Here is a 13887-nt window from a genome sequence, read left to right as displayed (position 1 = left end):
CTGCTGCAGTGTAGAGCCCAGCGGCAGACGATGGATCATCTGGTGTGTTTAGGATGGTGACTGGAGGCATGTCAATAGAAGGGGGAAGGTAGAGAAGATTGTGACCGCTCTGAGACTCTGAGATTCAGAGTACAGGGCGGGATATAAATCCAAAATTTTCTTCTTCTTCTTCATGCAGTATAACTTTTGTGGCATCAGCTGTAGAATTTAGTATTTAGATGCTCCTATATATCAAACTACTCACTGCATATACAAATTTAGTACACTGAAAACTAGATTGGAAATGTCTCCCTGACAATAGGTACAAGAGGTACTAGGCAACTAATTTCAGTCCAACAGCATATTAAAGAAAAGCAAAGGGGGTATACTGGGGAAGGCAATGGCAAACCACCCCCTAAAAAGTCTTCCAAGAAAATGTCATGATGTGACATCACCCCATGGGTTGCTAAGGACTCAGTGCTTGCACAGGGGACTACTTTTACCTTTTAAGCTTTTGAGAGTCAGAGATCCCTTCATCAGAGATGAGTTGGAATGGAGATCTCTAAGTCCTCTCCCAGACAGAAGGTGAGAAAGGTATTGTAAAGAAGGAACTCAAGATGGAGAGGTACAATTCACATTGTAACCAGCTTGATTAGAATAGAAAACGAAAGCTTGGGGGAATAAAATTAGCATCTGTAGCGAGATAAGAATTCTATGTTCCCTGGCCAGGGTTGGGGAGGGGGGTGTTGTCCATTGTTCTGAATTTGTTAAGGAAAAGTTCAGCAGTCTTGCATTATAATTTCCCCTTGAAGCTTCTCTGCTTGAGGATTGCCATTTTTAGGTCCACAATGGAATGAGCTGGAAGATTAAAATGTCCTCCCCACTGACTTTGGAGTATTGTGATTTTCCGTTTGGATTTATCCCCATTTATTCCTTTGCATAGAAACTGGACTGTTTGTCCAGTTTAGAGGGTGGAAGGGCGTTGCTGGCATTTGATGGCACACTTTGAAAGATGAGCATGTGAATGAACCTCAGATGGTATGACTGGTGTTGTTAGGTCCAATGACTGTGTTGTCAGAGTGAATACAGGGCCAGAGCTGGCATCTTGGTTTGTTTGCAGGCCCTGGTCCTGGAGTCTGTGTCCATGATAGGCAGGGCGTTTTGTCAGTGAGAAATTGGTTTAATGTTAGGAGGCTGCCTGTGAGCAAGAACAGGTTTGCCTTCCAATGCCTGTGTGAGAGAGAGAAGTAGCATTGTGCAGCACAGACTGTAGGTCATTAGTAATATGTCCAATTGGTTTGAGCTAAGAACTGTATGTGACCACCAGTTGTTATTTTGTTTGGACCTGTCTTGCAGCAAGTTATTCCTTGGTATCATCCTGATTTTTTTGATCCATTCCCTTACTACGTTAGGTTGGCACTGTAATTCCAAAAATGCATGTTTTAGATCCTGCAGATGAGAATCTCTGTCTGAGGGATTGGAGCAGATGCTGCAGTGTAGAGCCCGGCAGCAGACAATGGATCATCTGGTGTGTTTAGGATGGTGACTGGAGGCATATCAATAGGTTGGTCTCTGAGGCACTACGGGACTTAAATCTAGCTATTTTACTGTAGACCAAGATGGCTGCCCTTGAAAAGTATTGGGGAATACACAGGGTTTTCTTTGTAGAAGGAACTCCTTTGCATATGAGGGCACACACCCCTGATGCAGACAATCCTCCTGCAACTTACAGTAGGCCCTGTACTAAGAGCCCCTGTAAACTCTTGGAGGACTGGCTACATCAGGGGTGTGTGGCCTAACATGCAAGGAGTTCCTGCTACAAAAAAGCCCTGGGAGTACACTACCAAGGAATTCTGTGAATACAACAAAGAGAGGGAACATTTTTGCCAATTCCCCGTTCTCACTCCCAGGGTTGCCAGTCCCCAGGTGGGAGTGGGGGGGGGTGTCCTCCAATTTCAAGGACTCCTGATGACAACTGGCTTACTGGCCACTGGGGAGAAGTCCCAGTCCCAACAGTCACAAACCCGGATGACACCCTCAATGTGATGATGTCACTCTATAGAATTTTGCCCAAAGTACCAGTGTGATTGCACAACATCCATGGCATGATGATGTCACTTCCATGTGACATCAACACCTGGGGATGTGTGTGGTGAAATCGCCCCACGCACTCCTGGAGAGTTCACACCCACCCCCTGCCAACACCATGTAAGGGCTGGCAATTCTCCTTACTGCAGACTTCAAACTCCTCCCCTCATGCCGCTCCTGGGGTCTCCTGTAGAGGAGAACTTACAGGGAAATTTTCTTGTGGTCCACTGGTGTCCAGGAGCAAGCAGAGTCAGCAGCTCAGGAGCCACTTGGCTCGGATCCCTCTCTAGCGTGGCAGTTTGCTTCAGCTCATCAATTATCTCCTCCTATTCAGCTTTTTTATAGGGTTGTGAGCCTCCAGAGATCAGCTCCCCTGGAGAAAATGGCTGCTTTGAAGGGTGGACTCTATGACATTCTGCCTTGCTGAGGCCCCTCCCTTCCACAAACCCTGCCCTCTCTCGGACCCACCCCCAAAGTCTCCAGGTATCTTGTGAAGGGGGAAAATCCACATATCTGAAACTTCACCTGAGTCTGAAATGCTACAGCACAGGTGCAGCCTAAGGGCCAAGAATCAAGGGAAAAATATGGTTGGGCACCTACCAAGGCCTAGGACCCTGAAGACACCAGGCTGGCTGCCCATTTCTCAGTGGAAGAAATGAATTCACATAAAACCAAGCCATGTTCACAAGTTACAGTCAATGGACATACAATCTGCATACAGAGTACATTCAGTTTTTATTTATGCAAGCACTGAGTAATTCCCCATGGTATATTAAATGCATGTACAGCTGAATGTGTGCTTTAAGCTCTTTCTTACAAATATATATATATGTACTATATATGCCAGATGCATGCATATTCACTGTAACATGTGAACAGGGCTGCTGCCTTATACTACTGGTCTGTCATGGTGAATATTGTCTACTTTGGCAATGGTGTTCCAGAGTCTCTGGCACAGAGGTCTTCCACATCATCTACTGCCTGATTTTTTAAAAGTAGAAATTCCGGGCATTGGACCTGTGACCTTGTGCATATAAGCAGAGGTTCTATGCTGAGCCATGGCCTTTCTGTTGGAAGCACATAGAGTCCCAGAGAGCCATCCTAGAGGCCTTGTAACATTGCAGTGATTGTTGCTTCCTCTTTTAGACCAGAAACATGTAAGGTTCTCAGCCTCCCACTGTGGGCAGGGGTTCCCCTGGCTTTGGGACCCCCAACCCGTTGGCACAGAGCTGGCCCTGGAGGGATCCCTGCCCCCAAAGAGCTTCAATCGTGGCCGACATGCCTGGAGCAATGACATCACCTGGAAGTGACATCATCATGGCAGGCACGTTGTGTGGGGGACACTCTAGCAATTTGGGTAAAAAACTATGGTTCCATAGAGTTTTTACCCAAATTGCTATAGCGCCTCTCACATGATGTGCCCAGCACAATGACATCACTTCTGAGTGATGTCATCACGCCATATGCGAGGATTATTCCCTTGCCTAGAGCCAGGTAGGACCTGGCAACGCTAGAAACAGGGATGTGAGGCAGTCCAAAAGAAGTATGACTGGACTTGGATGGGGAAGGAGCTGTGATTCTGGCCGTGCGTCCCTACAGAGAGAAAGTTAGGGTTTTAAAAATTTCAAAATAAATAAGGTTGTGTTGAAAATCCAGCATAACATGCAGCCTCACCACCATCAATGCAGCAGTGTATATTTGTGGCATGGGAGGAGGAACAAGAGAACAACATTGTTGATTAATGGCAGTTTTAAAAAATGAAATAGGGTTTTCAGCTCTGGGTTAGAAAATACTTGGAGATTTTGGGACAGAGTCTGGGGAGGGTGGGGTTTGGGGAGGAGAGGCGCCATAAAGTCTACCCTCCAAAGCAGCTGTTTTCTCTAGGGGAACTGATATTCGTCATCTGGTGATAAACTGTAATAACAGATCTCCAGGTGCCACCTGGAGGCTGGCAACCCCATCTACTATGCAGTTGTGGAAGCAGAATAGGGCACAGAAAGAGACCCTTCCCATACAGGAATTCTAAACAAATGGTGAGAACTTTAAAGTGCTAAAATGAGAATTCTAAATTGATCCGCCTGTAGGGTGGCCAGACCGTCCCGGTCTCCCGGGACTTTCCCGGTTCTGGCCCCCAATTCCCGGCTCCCGGGCTGGGTATACCGGGACCATTAAGATGTCCCGGTTTAGCCAGCCAGAGAGCCGGGGGCCGCGCGCCCGGGCGGGGAAGGCGGCGAGTGAGGGAGGGAGCGACCCTGCGCGTGCGCAGATCGCCCTGCGCACGCGCAGGGACGCTCCCTCCCTCACTCGCCGCCTTCCCCGCCCGCGCACGGGGTCCGGCAGTGGCGGCGGAGGCCCGGGAGGGCGTCGGAAAGGCCCGCGGTGGTCGCTGGAGGGCCTCCAGCGACCCCCGGGGGCCTTTCCGACGCTCCAAACCCCCACCCCCCGTCCTCCTGCGCCCGGGAGGGTGTCGGAAAGGCCCGCGGAAAGGCCCGGGAGGGTGTCGGAAAGGCCCAGCGACCCCCGCGGGCCTTTCCGACGCTCCAAACCCCACCCCCCGTCCTCCTCCGCCCGGGAGGGCGTCGGAAAGGCCCGTGGGGGTCGCTGGAGGGCCTCCAGCGACCCCCGCGGGCCTTTCCGACGCTCCAAACCCCCACCCCCCGTCCTCCTGCGCCCAGGAGGGCGTCGGAAAGGCCCGCGGGGGTCGCTGGAGGGCCTTCAGCGACCCCCGCGGGCCTTTCCGACGCTTCCCGGGGCTCCAAACCCCCACCCCCCGTCCTCCTCCGCCCGGGAGGGCGTCGGAAAGGCCCGCGGGGGTCGCTGGAGGGCCTCCAGCGACCCCCGCGGGCCTTTCCGACGCTCCAAACCCCCACCCCCGTCCTCCTGCGCCCGGGAGGGCGTCGGAAAGGCCCGCGGGGGTCGCTGGAGGGCCTCCAGCGACCCCCGCGGGCCTTTCCGACGCTCCAAACCCCCACCCCCCCCGTCCTCCTGCACCCGGGAGGGCGTCGGAAAGGCCCGCGGGGGTCGCTGGAGGGCCTCCAGCGACCCCCGCGGGCCTTTCCGACGCTCCAAACCCCCACCCCCTGTCCTCCTCCGCCCGGGAGGGCGTCGGAAAGGCCCACGGGGGTCGCTGGAGGGCCTCCAGCGACCCCCGCGGGCCTTTCCGACGCTCCAAACCCCCACCCCCCGTCCTCCTCCGCCCGGGAGGGCGTCGGAAAGGCCCGCGGGGGTCTCTGGAGGGCCTCCAGCGACCCCCGCGCGCCTTTCCGACGCTCCAAACCCCCACCCCCCCGTCCTCCTGCGCCCGGGAGGGCGTCGGAAAGGCCCGCGGGGGTCGCTGGAGAGCCTCCAGCGACCCCCGCGGGCCTTTCCGACGCTCCAAACCCCCACCCCCCATCCTCCTTCGCCCGGGAGGGCGTCGGAAAGGCCCGCGGGGGTCGCTGGAGGGCCTCCAGCGACCCCCGCGGGCCTTTCCGACGCTCCAAACCCCCACCCCCCGTACTACTGCGCCCGCGAGGGCGTCGGAAAGGCCCGCGGGGGTCGCTGGAGGGCCTCCAGCGACCCCCGCGGGCCTTTCCGACGCTCCAAACCCCCACCCCCCATCCTCCTCCGCCCGGGAGGGCGTCGGAAAGGCCCGCGGGGGTCGCTGGAGGGCCTCCAGCGACCCCCGCGGGCCTTTCCGACGCTCCAAACCCCCACCCCCCCGTCCTCCTCCGCCCGGGAGGGCGTCGGAAAGGCCCGCGGGGGTCGCTGGAGGCCCTCCAGCGACCCCCGCGGGCCTTTCCGACGCTTCCCGGGGCTCCAAACCCCCACCCCCCCGTCCTCCTCCGCCCGGGAGGGCGTCGGAAAGGCCCGCGGTGGTCGCTGGAGGCCCTCCAGCGACCACCGCGGGCCTTTCCGACGCTTCCCCAGCTTCTACCACCCCCCCGTGCTGGCGGAGGCCCGGGAGGGCATCGGAAAGGCCTCTCCGCTGCCGCCGCCGGACTCGCCGCCGCTGCCGCCGCCGCTGGACTCGCCGCCGCCGTAGGTAAGGGGGCTGAAAGCGGGGGGGGGGGCTGGCGGTTGGGGGTGGCCTTCCTTTCTTCCCTCCCTCCTTCCTTCCTTTCTTCCTTCCCTCCTTCCTCCCTCCTTCCTTCCTTCCTTCCTTCCTTCCTTCCTTCCTTCCTTCCCTCCTTCCTTTCTTTCTTTCTTCCCTTCTTCCCTCCCTCCCTCCCTTCTTCCCTTCTTCCCTCCCTCCCTTTCTCCCTCCCTCCCTTCCTCCCTCCCTTCCTCCCTCCCTTCCTCCCTTCCTTCCTTCCTTCCTTCCTTCCTTCCTTCCTTCCTTCCTTCCTTCCTTCCTTCCTTATGTTCTTATGTGACACAGAGTGTTGGACTGGATGGGCCACTGGCCTGATCCAACAGGGCTTCTCTTATGTTCTTATGTGACGCAGAGTGTTGGACTGGATGGGCCACTGGCCTGATCCAACAGGGCTTCTCGTATGTTCTTAAGTGTGACACAGAGTGTTGGACTGGATGGGCCACTGGCCTGATCCAACAGGGCTTCTCTTATGTTCTTATGTGACGCAGAGTGTTGGACTGGATGGGCCACTGGCCTCATCCAACAGGGCTTCTCTTATGTTCTTATGTGACACAGAGTGTTGGACTGGATGGGCCACTGGCCTGATCCAACAGGGCTTCTCTTATGTTCTTATGTGACGCAGAGTGTTGGACTGGATGGGCCACTGGCCTGATCCAACAGGGCTTCTCTTATGTTCTTAAGTGTGACACAGAGTGTTGGACTGGATGGGCCACTGGCCTGATCCAACAGGGCTTCTCTTATGTTCTTATGTGACGCAGAGTGTTGGACTGGATGGGCCACTGGCCTGATCCAACAGGGCTTCTCTTATGTTCTTATGTGACGCAGAGAGTTGGACTGGATGGGCCACTGGCCTGATCCAACAGGGCTTCTCTTATGTTCTTATGTGACGCAGAGAGTTGGACTGGATGGGCCACTGGCCTGATCCAACAGGGCTTCTCTTATGTTCTTATGTGACGCAGAGTGTTGGACTGGATGGGCCACTGGCCTGATCCAACAGGGCTTCTCTTATGTTCTTAAGTGTGACGCAGAGTGTTGGACTGGATGGGCCACTGTCCTGATCCAACAGGGCTTCTCTTATGTTCTTAAGTGTGACACAGAGTGTTGGACTGGATGGGCCACTGGCCTGATCCAACAGGGCTTCTCTTATGTTCTTATGTGACGCAGAGTGTTGGACTGGATGGGCCACTGGCCTGATCCAACAGGGCTTCTCTTATGTTCTTAAGTGTGACACAGAGTGTTGGACTGGATGGGCCACTGGCCTGATCCAACAGGGCTTCTCTTATGTTCTTATGTGACGCAGAGTGTTGGACTGGATGGGCCACTGGCCTGATCCAACAGGGCTTCTCTTATGTTCTTATGTGACGCAGAGAGTTGGACTGGATGGGCCACTGGCCTGATCCAACAGGGCTTCTCTTATGTTCTTATGTGACGCAGAGAGTTGGACTGGATGGGCCACTGGCCTGATCCAACAGGGCTTCTCTTATGTTCTTATGTGACGCAGAGTGTTGGACTGGATGGGCCACTGGCCTGATCCAACAGGGCTTCTCTTATGTTCTTAAGTGTGACGCAGAGTGTTGGACTGGATGGGCCACTGTCCTGATCCAACAGGGCTTCTCTTATGTTCTTAAGTGTGACACAGAGTGTTGGACTGGATGGGCCACTGGCCTGATCCAACAGGGCTTCTCTTATGTTCTTATGTGACGCAGAGAGTTGGACTGGATGGGCCACTGGCCTGATCCAACAGGGCTTCTCTTATGTTCTTATGTCACGCAGAGTGTTGGACTGGATGGGCCACTGGCCTGATCCAACAGGGCTTCTCTTATGTTCTTATGTGACGCAGAGTGTTGGACTGGATGGGCCACTGGCCTGATCCAACAGGGCTTCTCTTATGTGACAATACTGACTTTGGTGGACCCAAGCACTGATTCAGTGTAAGGGAGCTTTGTGTTTGTGTCTTCTAGTGCAATTTTGTTCTCAGATCCTGTATTTACTTCATCAGTATATGGGATAAGGCACTTTCTCAACTGTGCTGCATAAATCAGCCTATTTATTTTGTCCTGTTGGCTCTGTTGGCTCTATCTGCGCCACCTTCATCACTTTCGGGGTGTGGATCCCCCAGTGGAGTGGTCTCCCGACTCCCTCCGCCGGCTGTTTCTGATAGCCCTGCGCCCCCTCTTTCATTTGATATGTGTCCCGTGCGGGTGCCACCCTCCCGCCGGGAGATGCCGCAAAATGAGCCCCCTTGAGGCTTATGGCGGCAGGGCTCGGGGGAAGCGAGCTAGACTGCTGTTCTTTTGAGGGGTTATAGAGTGTTTCGAGCCCGTCCCTGTGGCATCGGTCCCATCATTGTGGGGCCCAGGGGGCCGGCGCAGCGGCACGCTGAAGCAGCCTGTCGGTCACTTCCAGGTTCCTGTCCTGCATCTCGACCTGTGTTATTAGTGACAGGCTGCTTCGGCATGCCGCTGCGCCGGCCCCCTGGGTCCCACAACGATGGGACCGATGCCACAGGGACGGGCTCGAAACACTCTATAACCCCTCAAAAGAACAGCAGTCTAGCTCGCTTCCCCCGAGCCCTGCCGCCATAAGCCTCAAGGGGGCTCATTTTGCGGCATCTCCCGGCGGGAGGGTGACACCCGCACGGGACACATATCAAATGAAAGAGGGGGCGCAGGGCTATCAGAAACAGTCAGCGGAGGGAGTCGGGAGACCACCCCACTGGGGGATCCACACCCCGAAAGTGATGAAGGTGGCGCAGATAGAGCCAACAGAGCCAACAGGACAAAATAAATAGGCTGCATTATGCAGCACAGTTGAGAAAGTGCCTTTTGCCCCCCCAGTCGGAAAGAAGAGGCAGACACAATTGTTGGGTTTAAAACCGGGCCGCTTTATTAAAATTAACAAATATAACTGGCAGGGGGAGAGAAAACAGACCAGACAAGCCCTGGGGTCAACACCTGGACCCCGCCTTGTCCAAAGGGCGAGCCACCCTGCCCCCAGCACAAACCCGCCGTAATCGGGTTGTAACTGAGCGGCCAGGCCTCTAGCCATCACCAACCGGGCTGGAACAATCCCCATGGAAAGATCCACCCAGGTGAGGCTCCCTGTGTTCTGCATCACCGTACTGAGCCGTTTAGCCCATCTACGGTTCCTGCAGACCACCGCACCAAAGGTGCTAGGCCATAGGTGCTCCCCTGGAAAACCCTGTGGCCAAACCTAATCCAGCCTGCGACCAAACTAGAACACAACAAAACCTAACCTACTAGGCAGTACAAGGTAGGCGAAAAACACCCCCGCATAGGCCAATTGTGCGGGGGTGAAAAAATTCCTACCTGGCCCCAAAAGGCGACCGGTATACACCTGTACTGCCAATGGGAAGGGTGGGCGGGCAGAGAGCCAAAACGAACTGCGTGCTGAGGCGGGAGCCGGGGCTTAAATAGCCCCGCCTCCGCGCCCAGCCAAAACACCCGTATGTCGGGTGATCCTTCTGCCCCTCCTTCCTTCCGGAGGAGCAAAGACGGCCCCCAGCCTATGGCCTGCGAGCAGGCTCGGCTGGGAAGGGGCCGAACCTTGCCCCCCCAGTCGGAAAGAAGAGGCAGACACAATTGTTGGGTTTAAAACCGGGCCGCTTTATTAAAATTAACAAATATAACTGGCAGGGGGAGAGAAAACAGACCAGACAAGCCCTGGGGTCAACACCTGGACCCCGCCTTGTCCAAAGGGCGAGCCACCCTGCCCCCAGCACAAACCCGCCGTAATCGGGTTGTAACTGAGCGGCCAGGCCTCTAGCCATCACCAACCGGGCTGGAACAATCCCCATGGAAAGATCCACCCAGGTGAGGCTCCCTGTGTTCTGCATCACCGTACTGAGCCGTTTAGCCCATCTACGGTTCCTGCAGACCACCGCACCAAAGGTGCTAGGCCATAGGTGCTCCCCTGGAAAACCCTGTGGCCAAACCTAATCCAGCCACCGCCAATGCCAAGCCTCTGCTTAGGCATTAGCGCCCCACCGGGTGGCCTAGAGCCAACCGCACCCCCTGCCGGATCTCGTCCACAAAGGCCCGGTTACCCAAATTAGATAAATGAACACCATCCGGCCGGTACAGGTCGACTGGCGAAATGGCGGCAAGATTGCCGACCAGACCAAAACGATCCCGGGCCACCTCTGCTGAATTTCGCGGAGGTCAGCCAACACCTGCTGGGAGGGAGCTTTCCCACGCAGCCGCCCCAAGTCGTTCCCTCCCAATCTCTACGCGGCCGTATTGTCCTTGCGCTTAGTGCGCTCTATCCCCCCAGGTGAAAGGGAACACCACCAAGTCTTTCATGGCGATCTAGCTGACCATACCAGGACCAGCCAAGAAGGACAAGCCCTGGGGTCACACCCTGACCCCGCCTTGTCCAAAGGGCGAACACCCTGCCCCCAGCACAAGCCCGCCCAGTTCGGGTTGTTGCTGAGCGGCCAGGCCCCGTGCCATTCACCACCTGTGCTAGCGTCAATCCCCCATGGAAAGATACGCTCAGGTGAGGCTGTTCAGTGAACTGTAGTCCCCGCACTGAGCCGTGTAGCCCATCTGCTGTTCATACAGACCACCTGCACACTTGGTGCTAGGCCATAGGTGTTCCCCTGAAACCGCCCCAACGAAAGACACAGATGTGCGGAGAAGGTGCCCCGCCTTTCTCCGCACTACGGCCAACCCCGGCCCCCAGCGACCCAGCCCTTCCCCAACTGCCCCGTCGCTGAAACCCAGCTGGGTGCCTGTTGGAGACCGCATGGCTTGAGGGGCCGCCTGGAACGCCCCGCTGTGCGCGCAGATGAGAACACGCTGCCTCTGACTACGAGCCACAGCACCTGGAAAAACAGAAAATATTGTCAGAACGAGTCATGGCCAGGAGGGAATGACAACCTTCGCCCTCCAAAATGCCCACTAGGCAACCAACGGACGCCCCTGGCTCAAATGGTTGCCGCCCTCCGCAGGCCAACCAATGTTGACATCCCGTCCTGGGGCGCTCGCCTATCAGTGTCAATAATTAGACTGCACAACTAACTAGCCAATACATAGCGCCCAACGGGCCATCAACAAGGCCGCATGAAGCAGCGCGGTCCCGAAGGGGAACAGCATAACCCGTGCCACAGGACCACCCCATTAACATGTGGACCAGCGATGCTCCCAAATGCCCAGAATTGGGACGCTGCTTTGTCATATGCCCTTCTACTATTAGGTCTTCTCAGCCAACCCATGGGCTTTACCAATAAAGGCAACACCACCAGTTGGCCCCCAATAGTCCTCGACTCCAACCTCTCTCTCTGCAACACGCAGGATTGCCTAATATGAGCCGTCGAAAATGGCCAGTAATCCTGCAACACCACGGCCCCATGCGGCTCCTAAATAGGAAAGCCGCTCTACTATGATCCCCTCTGGTACTAGGTGCCAACGCCAGCTGGAGTGCCTACCAGCTTCAGCTTCCCAAATTGCCAGAAATCCGGGAGGAATCACGTTGGCCGCGAGTCAACTTCCGGGGCGGGCTGCCGAAAGCACCACAGCTATTGGCAATGTAGAGCGTTCACCGCCCCATTGCAGCCTCCGGGTACGTGCCCTACCATGAACCAAGTGTTCCCCCGGAGGTAAAGTATAAATAACCTAACCGTGTTCGTCACCTACACGACTTAGAGGTCAAGGGGTTGCTAACATGTACTACCGCCATGTTAAAGCCGCAGTCAAGCCCCAAACCGGTCGGCGAGTAGCTCACCCCAAAGCCAAACTGCCACTAGAATTGGAAAAAGTTCCAAATTGGCGGGACCGTACTGAACCCACTGTCTAACGCAGGTGCCCCTGTCATCCCAAATACACCTAAAAGAGGCCCCGCCAGGTGCCCCCACTTTCATGCAAAGTTAAGGTGACCAACCACCTACTGTAATTAAAGCAGCGACACCTTGCGTTGCCCCCTAAACGCAGCCAACCGGCCCCTAAAGTCAGCAAGCACTTTCACCGACCGCCGAAATGGCCGCTGGTGGGTATCAAGCTCAATACCTAAGAAACAAAAGCACCGTACTGGGCCCCTCAGTATTCCCATATACCAAAGATACCCCCAGCTTGATGGCCAACTCATGAAAATGTATCAGAGCCAGGCACATCACCATGTACTTGCTGGACCGTAAGAGGCAGGCGCCCCGATGGTGCGCCGTGTCATTAAACCCAGTCCTATCCTATAACGGCCACTCCACCAAGGAGCCAAAGCGCTTGAATACAGCTCAGGAGACTGAGCACCCCATCAGGAGGGCCCGATCCATGTAGATTTGTTCTCAAAACAAAAAACCTGAGGAACTCATAATCCTAGGAATGCACGGCAAGAGGCGAAATGCCGCCTAATGGCATACTGCCAATGCTGCCCCAACACCACCATCCACACAGCCCTAAACCGGCTGGTCAATGGAAGTGTACTTCAAACAAACATAATTCCATAAGTCACCGACACCCCACTGGGGTAGGACCGGTGAAGAATGAGGCGATATTCCCCTGGCGCTTTATTAGGCACCACCCCCGGGGGAAATACGCACAATGTGGGTACAGGCGGCGTACCAAAGGGGGTCCTAAGACCCTGCCTTCCTGGCGCTCTTACCCTAACTACGTGGTCAAGACCCGTCTTTAACCACTGAAGATTGGCCCTAGACCCTTGATCAGGGCTCAGACACCCCAAAGAGAAACACCTTGGGCAGATACTGGCCATCAGCTGCACATGGGCACTTGCTCATTAATCAATTGAGTACCCTCAGTCAAATGGGGCAGGGCCCCCTTTTCAAGGGGCTGCTGATTGCCACCACCTCCCCAATGGGGCGCCTGCCGCCAAGGCCACGGCTTTGACCTAATACAGGTGGAGGAGGCGTCTCCATCCTCTCCTCCCACAACAGACGCCCTGCAACGTGGGTAGGCTGGGAGAGCTCACAAAGAAGCTACCCTTTCAAAAGGAGGAAGATACAGGACCCATATCCGCCCTCCACTCCGGAGAGTCCCAGAGCGGCTCACAATCTCCAGTACCTCCCTCTCCCCCAACAGGCACCCCGCGAGGTGGGTGGGGCTAGAGAGGGCTCCCATGGCAGCCGCCCTATCCAGGCCAGCTCCTGCCAGAGCTATGCAAAAGGTGCAAGTAGTGGAGTAGTGAATGAAACCTGGCTCTCCCAAAGTGGGAAGTCTCCAGGACATACCTGGAGGCCAGCAACCCTAACTGCAAGCCTCTGCATAACAGCTCCGGTATTCCTCGGTGGTCTCCCATCCGAGTATTGACCTGAGCAGACCCTGTTTAACTTCCATGATCTAACAAGATCACCTAACCTGGGCAATTCAGGTGAAATGATAATAGTCCGCACCTTGACCACTACACCAAACTGGCTCCAAAGGAGACCTTGAACATACAAAATATGAAGCTACCTTATACTGAATCAGACCCCCGGTTACACCAGGGTCAGCACTGACCGCACCGACTGCAACAACTCCCATGGACTCAAGCTGAAGTTTAAAGCCTATCCATCTGGACCCGCCGGGAGGGGGAAGGAAAAAAGAGGGGAGGGGGGGCCACCCGGTCTCACCTCGTGCACCCCCGCCCAAGCTCCCCTCATTCCTTAACAGAACTGATTTGCCATTCATGTGCTACTTAAAAGCTATTTAAAGCTGTCCAGCGCTGCCAGAGCCATCCCGAACTGCACCTTGCAGCCCCGACCAGGCAGCTCTGAGAAGGGAGGCCCGCGCTGCACC

Source organism: Heteronotia binoei, chromosome 4 (genome assembly GCF_032191835.1).
Source record: "Heteronotia binoei isolate CCM8104 ecotype False Entrance Well chromosome 4, APGP_CSIRO_Hbin_v1, whole genome shotgun sequence".
NCBI lineage: Eukaryota > Metazoa > Chordata > Lepidosauria > Squamata > Gekkonidae > Heteronotia > Heteronotia binoei.
The sequence above is the reverse complement of the archived record's forward strand: the minus strand, read 5'-3'. Positions refer to the sequence as shown.